Raw genomic sequence first — 10,690 nt, 5'->3', positions numbered from 1 at the left:
AGGCAATTGCACCAGTACTGTCACAAAAGATTTTCATTGGACCCGATGCACTAGGTATGACACCTAGATCGGATATGAACTCCTTCATCCAGACTCCTTCATTTGCTGCTTCCGAAGCAGCTATGTACTCCGCTTCACATGTAGATCCTGCTACGACGCTTTGTTCAGAACTGCACCAACTGACAGCTCCACCGTTTAATGTAAAAACGTATCCGGTTTGCGATTTAGAATCGTCCAGATTAGTGTCAAAGCTTGCATCAACGTAACCTTTTACGATGAGCTCTTCGTCACCTCCATATACGAGAAACATATCCTTAGTCCTTTTCAGGTATTTCAGGATGTTCTTGACCGCTGTCCAGTGATCCACTCCTGGATTACTTTGGTACCTCCCTGCTAGACTTATGGCAAGGCACACATCAGGTCTGGTACACAGCATTGCATACATGATAGAGCCTATGGCTGAAGCATAGGGAACATCTTTCATTTTCTCTCTATCTTCTGCAGTGGTCAGGCATTGAGTCTTACTCAATTTCACACCTTGTAACACAGGCAAGAACCCTGTGAAGTGGGGGAGAGGAAAATGAGAGGCAAATGTACAATAATGTAAATTGCAAGGAGATGAGATTTGTGATTAGGAACCTGGTAGATGTTGATGATGTCTCCCCAGCAACGGCACCAGAAATTCATTTTGATGCGGCTTGAACTACGTCGGTATTTCCCCAAAGAGGAAGGGATGATGCAGCACAACTACGGTAGGTATTTTCCTCAGTGATGGGACCAAGGTTATCGAACCAGTAGGAGAACCACACAACACCACGTAAACAGCTCCTGCACACAAAGAACAAATAATTGCCACCCGACGTAAGAGAGGGGTTGTCAATGCCTCACGGGTAAAAAGGTAGGTAAAATTGTAGTAGATTGGATAAATAGATCTCACAGGAACGTGAGATAAAATAAATAAATAAAAATTGCAGCAAGGTATTTTTGTATTTTTAGATTAATAGATCTGAAAATAAAATAAAATAAAAATAGATCACGAAGGCAAATATAATAAAGAAGAGACCCGGGGGCCGTAGATTTAACTAGTGGCTTCTCTCGAGAAAAATAGCATACGGTGGGTAAACAAATTACTGTTGGGCAATTGATAGAACTTCAAATAATCATGACAATATCCAGGCAATGATCATTATTATAGGCATCACGTCCAAGATTAGTAGACCGACCCCTGGCTGCATCTACTACTATTACTCCACACATCGACCGCTATCCAGCATGCATATAGTGTATTAAGTGTTGGGTAACGTAGCAGAAATTCAAAATTTTCCTACGTGTCACCAAGATCTATCTATGGAGAAACCAGCAACGAGGGGAAGGAGAGTGCATCTACATACCCTTGTAGATCGCTAAGCGGAAGCGTTCAAGAGAACGGGGTTGAAGGAGTCGTACTCGTCGTGATCCACATCACCGGAGATCCTAGTGCCGAACGGACGACACCTCCGCGTTCAACACACGTACAGCCCGGTGACGTCTCCCATGCCTTGATCCAGCAAGGAGAGAGGGAGAGGTTGAGGAAGACTCCATCCAGCAGCAGCACGACGGCGTGGTGGTGGTGGAGGAGCGTGGTACTCCAGCAGGGCTTCGCCAAGCACCGCAAGATATGAGGAGAAAGAGAGGTAGGGCTGCACCAACAGGGAGAGGAACTCATATGTATTGGGCAGCCCAAACCTCAACTATATATAGGGGGAGGGGAGGGGCTGCGCCCTCACCTAGGGTTCCCTCCCTAGGGGTGGCGGCAGCCCCCTAGATCCCATCTAGGGGCGGCCAAGGGGAGGGGAGAGGGGGAGGCGCACCAGGGTGGGCCTTAGGGCCCATCTTCCCTAGGGTTTGCCCCCTTCCCCTCTTCCTTGCGCCTTGGGCCTTGGTGGGGGGGCGCACCAGCCCACCTGGGGCTGGTCCCCTCCCACACTTGGCCCATGCAGCCCTCTGGGGCTTGTGGCCCCACTTGGTGGACCCCCGGGACCCTCCCGGTGGTCCCGGTACGTTACCGATAAAACCCGAAACTTTTCCGGTGACCAAAACAGGACTTCCCATATATAAATCTTTACCTCCGGACCATTCCGGAACTCCTCGTGACGTCCAGGATCTCATCCGGGACTCCGAACAACATTCGGTAACCACGTATATCTATTCCCTATAACCCTAGCGTCATCGAACCTTAAGTGTGTAGACCCTACGGGTACGGGAACCATGCAGACATGACCGAGACGTTCTCCGGTCAATAACCAACAGCGGGATCTGGATACCCATGTTGGCTCCCACATGCTCCACGATGATCTCATCGGATGAACCACGATGTCAAGGACTTAATCAATCCCATATACAATTCCCTTTGTCTATCGGTACGATACTTGCCCGAGATTCGATCATCGGTATCCCGATACCTTGTTCAATCTCGTTACCGACAAGTCTCTTTACTCCTTCTGTAACACATCATCCCGTGATCAACTCCTTGATCACATTGTGCACATTATGATGATGTCCTACCGAGTGGGCCCAGAGATACCTCTCCGTCACACGGAGTGACAAATCCCAGTCTCGATTCGTGCCAACCCAACAGACACTTTCGGAGATACCCGTAGTGCACCTTTATAGTCACCCAGTTACGTTGTGACGTTTGGCACACCCAAAGTATTCCTACGGTATCCGGGAGTTGCACAATCTCATGGTCTAAGGAAATGATACTTGATATTAGAAAAGCTTTAGCATACGAACTACATGATCTTGTGCTAGGCTTAGGATTGGGTCTTGTCCATCACATCATTCTTCTAATGATGTGATCCCGTTATCAATGACATCCAATGTCCATGGTCAGGAAACCGTAACCATCTATTGATCAACGAGCTAGTCAACTAGAGGCTTACTAGGGACATGGTGTTGTCTATGTATCCACACATGTATCTGAGTTTCCTATCAATACAATTCTAGCATGGATAATAAACGATTATCATGAACAAGGAAATATAATAATAACCAATTTATTATTGCCTCTAGGGCATATTTCCAACAGTCTCCCACTTGCACTAGAGTCAATAATCCAGTTCACATCGCTATGTGACTAACACTCAAGGTCACATTCCCATGTGACTAACACCCAAAGAGTTTACTAGAGTCAATAATCTAGTTCACATTACCATGTGATTAACACTCGATGAGTTCTGGGTTTGATCATATTATGCTTGTGAGAGATGTTATAGTCAACGGGTCTGAATCTTTCAGATCCGTATGTACTTCGCAAATTTCTATGTCATCTTGTAGATGCAGCTACCACGTTCTATTTGGAGCTATTCCAAATAACTGTTCTACTATACGAATCCAGTTTACTACTCAGAATAATCTGGATTAGTGTCGAAGTTTGCATCGACGTAACCCTTTACGACGAACTCTTTTACCACCTCCATAATCGAGAAAATTCCTTAGTCCACTAGTTACTAAGGATAACTTTGACCGCTGTCCCGTGATGCATTCTTGGATCACTCTTGTACCCCTTGACTGACTCATGGCAAGGCACACTTCAGGTGCGGCACACAACATAGCATACTGTAGAGAGCCTATGACAAAAGCATAGGGGACGACCTTCGTCCTTCCTCTTTCTTCTGCCGTGGTCGAGCTTTAAGTCTTAACTTCATACCTTACAGCTCAGGCAAGAACTCCTTCTTTGACTGATCCATCTTGAACACCTTCAAGATCATGTCAAGGTATGTGCTCATTTGAAAGTACCATCAAGCGATTTGATCTATCCTTATAGATCTTGATGCTCAATGTTCAAGTAGCTTAATCGAGGCTTTCCATTGAAAAACACTTTCCAAATAACCCTATATGCTTTCCAGAAATTCTACATCATTTCTGATCAACAATATGTCAACAACATATATTCATCAGAAATTCTATAGTGCTCCCACTCACTTCTTTGGAAATACAAGTTTCTCATAAACTTTGTATACACCCAAAACTTTGATCATCTCATCAAAGCATACATTCCAACTCCGAGATGCTTACTCCAGTCCTCAGAAGGATTGCTGGAGCTTTGCATACTTATTAGCATCTTTCAGGATTGACAAAACCTTCCGGTTGTATCACATACAACCTTTCCTCAAGAAAATCGTCGAGGAAACAATGTTTTGACATCCTATCTGCAAGATTTCATAAATAATGTAGTATTCGCTAATATAATTCCAACAGACTCTTAGCATCGCTACGAGTGAGAAAGTCTTACCGTAGTCAACTCCTTGAACTTGTCGGGAAACTTCTTAATGACAAGTCGAGCTTTCTTAATGGTGACATTTACCATTATTGTCCATCTTCCTTTTAAAATCCATATGTACCTAACAGCCTTACGACCATCACGTAGTTCTTCCAAAGTCTACACTTTGTTTTCATACATGGATCCTCTCTCAGATTTTATGGCCTCGAGCCATTTATCGGAATCCGGGCCCACCATCGCTTCTCCATAGCTCGTAGGTTCATTGTTGTCTAGCAACATGACTTCCAAGATAGGATTACATACCACTCTGAAGTATTACGCATCCTTGTCATCCTACGAGGTTTGGTAGTGACTTGATCTGAAGTTTCATCATCACTATCATAAGCTTCCACTTCAATTGGTGTAGGTGCCACAGGAACAACTCCCTGTGCTCCGCCACACACTAGTTGAAGAGACGGTTCAATAACCTCATCAAGTCTCCACCATCCTACCACTCAATTCTTTCGAGAGAAACTTTTCCTCGAGAAAGGACCCGATTCTAGAAACAAGCCCTTATTGCTTTCGGATCTGAGACAGGAGGTATACCCAACTGTTTTGGGTGTCCTATGAAGATGCATTTATCCGCTTTGGGTTCGAGCTTATCAGCCTGAAACTTTTTCACATAAGCATCGCAGCCCCAAACTTTTAAGAAATGACAACTTAGGTTTCTTTAAACCATAGTTCATACGATGTCATCTCATCAGAATTACGTGGTGCCCTATTTAAAGTGAATGTGGTTGTCTCTAATGCCTAACCCATAAACTATTGTGGTAATTCGATAAGAGACATCATGGTATGCATCATATCCAATAGGGTGCAGTTATGATGTTCGGACACACCATCACACTATGGTGTTCCAGGCTGTATTAGTTGTGAAACAATTTCCACAATGTCTTAATTCTGTGCCAAACTTGTAATTAAGATATTCATCTCTATGATCATATCATAGATCTTTTATCCTCTTGTCACGATGATCTTTCAACTTCACCCTGAAATTGCTTGAACCTTTCAATAATTCAGACTCGTGATTCATCAAGTAAATATACTCAACATCTACTCAAATCATCTATGAAGTAAGAACATAACGATATCCACTACACGCCTCAGCACTCATTGGACTGCACACATCAAAATGTATTACTTCCAACAAGTTGCTTTCTAGTTCCATTTTACTGAAAACGAGGCTTTCAGTCATCTTGCCCATGTGGTATGATTTGCATGTCTCAAGTGATTCAAAATCAAGTGAGTCCAAACGATCCATCTGTATAGAGTTTCTTCATGCATATCTACCAACAAACATGGTTCGCATGTCTCAATCCTTTCAAAAATGAGTGAGTTCAAAGATCCATCAACATGGAGCTTCTTCATGCGTTTTATACCGATATGACTTACATGGCAGTGCCACAAGTAGGTGGTACTATCATTACTATCTTATATCTTTTGGCATGAACATGTGTATCACTATGATCGAGATTCAATAAACTATTCATTTTAGGTGCAAGACCATTGAAGGTATTATTCAAATAAACAGAGTAACTATTATTCTCTTTAAATGAATAACCGTATTGCGATAGTCATAATCCAATCATGTCTATGCTCAATGCAAACACCAAATAACAATTATTTAGGTTTAACACCAATCTCGATGGTAGAGGGAGCGTGCCATGGTTGATCAGATCAACATTGGAAACACTTCCAACACATATCGTCAGCTCACCTTTGGCTAGTCTCCGTTTATCCCGTAGCTTTTATTTCGAGTTACTAACACTTAGCAACTGAACCGGTATCTAATACCCTGGTGCTACTAGGAGTACTAGTAAAGTACACATCAACACAATGTATATCCAATATACTTCTATCGACCTTGCCAGCCTTCTAATCTACCAAGTATCTAGGGTAATTCTGCTCCCGTGGCTGTTCCCCTTATTACAGAAGCACCAGTGGCTGTTCCCCTTATTACAGAAGCACTTAGTCTCGGGTTTGGGTTCAACCTTGGGTTTCTTCACTAGAGCAGCAGCTGAATTGCCGTTTCATGAAGTATCCCTTCTTGCCATTCTTGAAAGTAGTGGTTTCACCAACCATCAACAATTGACGCTCCTTCTTGATTTCTACTTTTGTGGTGTCAAACATCGCGAACATCTCAAGGATCATCATATATGTCCCTGATATATTATAGTTCATCACGAAGCTCTAGCAACTTGGTGGTAATGACTTCGGAGAAATATCACTATCTCATCTGGAAGATCAACTCCAACTCGATTCAAATGATTGTTGTACTCAGACAATCTGAGCACAAGCTCAACAATTGAGCTTTTCTCCCTTAGTTTGCAGGCTAAGAAAATCGTCGGAGGTCTTATACCTCTTGACGTGGGCACGAGCCTGAAATCCCAATTTCAGTCCTCGAAACATCTCATATGTTTCGCGACATTTCAAAATGTCTTTGGTGCCTCAATTCTAAACCATTTAGCATTACGCACTGAACTATCATGTAGTCATCAAAACGTGTATGTCAGATGTTCGCAACATCCACAGACGACGTTTGAGGTTCAGCACACTGAGCGGTGCATTAAGGACATAAACCTTCTATGAAGCAATGAGGACAATCCTCAGTTTACGGACCTAGTCCGCAAAATTGCTACTATCAACTTTCAACTAAATTTTCTCTAGGAACATATCTAAACAGTATAACTATAGCGTGAGCTACGACATAATTTGCAAAGTCCTTTTGACTATGTTCAGGATAATTAAGTTCATCTTATGAACTCCCACTCAGATAGACATCCCTTTAGTCATCTAAGTGATTACATGATCCGAGTCAACTAGGCCGTGTCCGATCATCACGTGAGACGAACTAGTCAACATCGGTGAACATCTTCATGTTGATCGTATCTACCATACGACTCATGCTCGACCTTTCGGTCTCTTGTGTTCCGAGGCCATGTATGTACATGCTAGGCTCGTCAAGTCAACCTAAGTGTTTTGCATGTGTTCCGAGGCCATGTCTGTACATGCTAGGCTCGTCAACACCCGTTGTATTCGAACGTAAGAATCTATCACACCCGATCATCATGTGGTGCTTCGAAACGACGAACTTTCGCAACGGTGCACAGTTAGGGGGAACACTTTCTTGAAATTTTAATGAGGGATCATCTTATTTACTACCGTTGTTCTAAGAAAATAAGATGTATAAACATGATAAACATCACATGCAATCAAATAGTGACATGATATGGCCATCATCACTTTGCTCCTTTTGATCTCCATCTTCGAGGCTCCATGATCATCATCGTCACCGGCATGACACCATGATCTCCATCATCGTGTCTTCATGAAGTTGTCTCGCCAACTATTACTTCTACTACTACAGCTAACGGTTAGCAATAAAGTAAAGTAATTACATGACGTTTATGTTGACACGCGGGTCATAAATAAATTAAGACAACTCCTATGGCTCCTGCCGGTTGTCATACTCATCGACATGCAAGTCGTGATTCATATTACAAGAACATGATCAATCTCATACATCACATATCATTCATCACATTCTTCTTGGCCATATAACATCACATAGCATACCCTGCAAAAACAAGTTAGACGTCCTCTAATTGTTGTTTGCATGTTTTACGTGGCTGCTATGGGTTTCTAGCAAGAATGTTTCTTACCTATGCAAAAACCACAACGTGATATGCCAATTGCTATTTACCCTTCATAAGGACCCTTTTCATCGAATCCGATCCGACTAAAGTGGGAGAGACAGACACCCGCCAGCCACCTTATGCAACTAGTGCATGTTAGTCGGCGGAACCGGTCTCACGTAAGCGTACGTGTAAGGTTGGTCCGGGCCGCTTCATCCCACAATGCCGCCGAATCAAGATTGGACTAGTAACGGTAAGCATATTGAACAAAATCAACGCCCACAACTACTTTGTGTTCTACTCGTGCATAGAATGTACGCAATAGACCTAGCTCATGATGCCACTGTTGGGTAACGTAGCAGAAATTCAAAATTTTCCTACGTGTCACCAAGATCTATCTATGGAGAAACCAGCAACGAGGGGAAGGAGAGTGCATCTACATACCCTTGTAGATCGCTAAGCGGAAGCGTTCAAGAGAACGGGGTTGAAGGAGTCGTACTCGTCGTGATCCAAATCACCGGAGATCCTAGTGCCGAATGGACGGCACCTCCGCGTTCAACACACGTACAGCCCGGTGACGTCTCCCATGCCTTGATCCAGCAAGGAGAGAGGGAGAGGTTGAGGAAGACTCCATCCAGCAGCAGCATGACGGCATGGTGGTGGTGGAGGAGCGTGGTACTCCAGCAGGGCTTCGCCAAGCACCGCAAGATATGAGGAGAAAGAGAGGTAGGGCTGCACCAACAGGGAGAGGAACTCATGTGTATTGGGCAGCCCAAACCTCAACTATATATAGGGGGAGGGGAGGGGCTGCGCCCCCACCTAGGGTTCCCTCCCTAGGGGTGGCGGCAGCCCCCTAGATCCCATCTAGGGGCGGCCAAGGGGAGGGGAGAGGGGGAGGCGCACCAGGGTGGGCCTTAGGGCCCATCTTCCCTAGGGTTTGCCCCCTTCCCCTCTTCCTTGCGCCTTGGGCCTTGGTGGGGGGGCGCACCAGCCCACCTGGGGCTGGTCCCCTCCCACACTTGGCCCATGCAGCCCTCCGGGGCTTGTGGCCCCACTTGGTGGACCCCCGGGACCCTCTCGGTGGTCCCGGTACGTTACCGATAAAACCAGAAACTTTTCTGGTGACCAAAACAGGACTTCCCATATATAAATCTTTACCTCCGGACCATTCCGGAACTCCTCGTGACGTCCGGGATCTCATCCGGGACTCCGAACAACATTCGGTAACCACGTATATCTATTCCCTATAACCCTAGCGTCATCGAACCTTAAGTGTGTAGACCCTACGGGTTCGGGAACCATGCAGACATGACCGAGACGTTCTCCGGTCGATAACCAACAGCGGGATCTGGATACCCATGTTGGCTCCCACATGATCCACGATGATCTCATCGGATGAACCACGATGTCAAGGACTTAATCAATCCCATATACAATTCCCTTTGTCTATCGGTACGATACTTGCCCGAGATTCGATCGTCGGTATCCCAATACCTTGTTCAATCTCGTTATCGGCAAGTCTCTTTACTCATTCCGTAACACATCATCCCGTGATCAACTCCTTGATCACATTGTGCACATTATGATGATGTCCTATCGAGTGGGCCCAGAGATACCTCTCCGTCACACGGAGTGACAAATCCCAGTCTCGATTCGTGCCAACCCAACAGACACTTTCGGAGATACCCGTAGTGCACCTTTATAGTCACCCAGTTACATTGTGACGTTTGGCACACCCAAAGTATTCCTACGGTATCCGGGAGTTGCACAATCTCATGGTCTAAGGAAATGATACTTGACATTAGAAAAGCTTTAGCATACGAACTACATGATCTTGTGCTAGGCTTAGGATTGGGTCTTGTCCATCACATCATTCTTCTAATGATGTGATCCCGTTATCAATGACATCCAATGTCCATGGTCAGGAAACCGTAACCATCTATTGATCAACGAGCTAGTCAACTAGAGGCTTACTAGGGACATGGTGTTGTCTATGTATCCACACATGTATCTGAGTTTCCTATCAATACAATTCTAGCATGGATAATAAACGATTATCATGAACAAGGAAATATAATAATAACCAATTTATTATTGCCTCTAGGGCATATTTCCAACATTAAGTTCATGGAGAAGCGGAGTAATGCAATAAGAACGATGGCATGATGTAGACAAGATCTATTTATGTAGAAATAGGACCCATCTTGTTATCCTTAATAGCAACGATACATACGTGTCGGTTCCCCTTCTGTCACTGGGATCAAGCACCGTAAGATCGAACCCATCACAAAGCACCTCTTCCCATGGCAAGAAAAAATGATCTAGTTGGCTGAACTAAATCAAAGATTCGAAGAAGAAATACGAGGCTATAAGTAACCATGCATATAAAAGATAAAAAAAAGACTTAGATAATTTTCATGGATAAAAACATAGATCTGATCATAAACGCAAAGTTCATCGGATCCCAACAAACACACCGCAAAAAGAGTTACATCAAATAGATCTCCAAGAGACCATTGTATTGAGAATCAAAAGAGAGAGAGGAACCCATCTAGCTACTAACTACGGACCCGTAGGTCTACAATGAACTACTCGCGCATCAACGGAGAGGCACCAATGAGGATGATGAACCCCTCCGTCATGGTGTCTAGATTGGATCTGGTGGTTCTGGAACTTGCGGCGGCTGGAATTGGTTTTAGTCGACTCCCCTAGGGTTTCTGGAATATTGGGCTATTTATAGAGCAAAAAGGCGGTG

Source organism: Triticum aestivum, chromosome 1A, assembly GCF_018294505.1.
Source record: "Triticum aestivum cultivar Chinese Spring chromosome 1A, IWGSC CS RefSeq v2.1, whole genome shotgun sequence".
In the NCBI taxonomy this organism is placed as follows: Eukaryota; Viridiplantae; Streptophyta; class Magnoliopsida; order Poales; family Poaceae; genus Triticum; species Triticum aestivum.
This window is presented reverse-complemented; position numbering follows the sequence as displayed.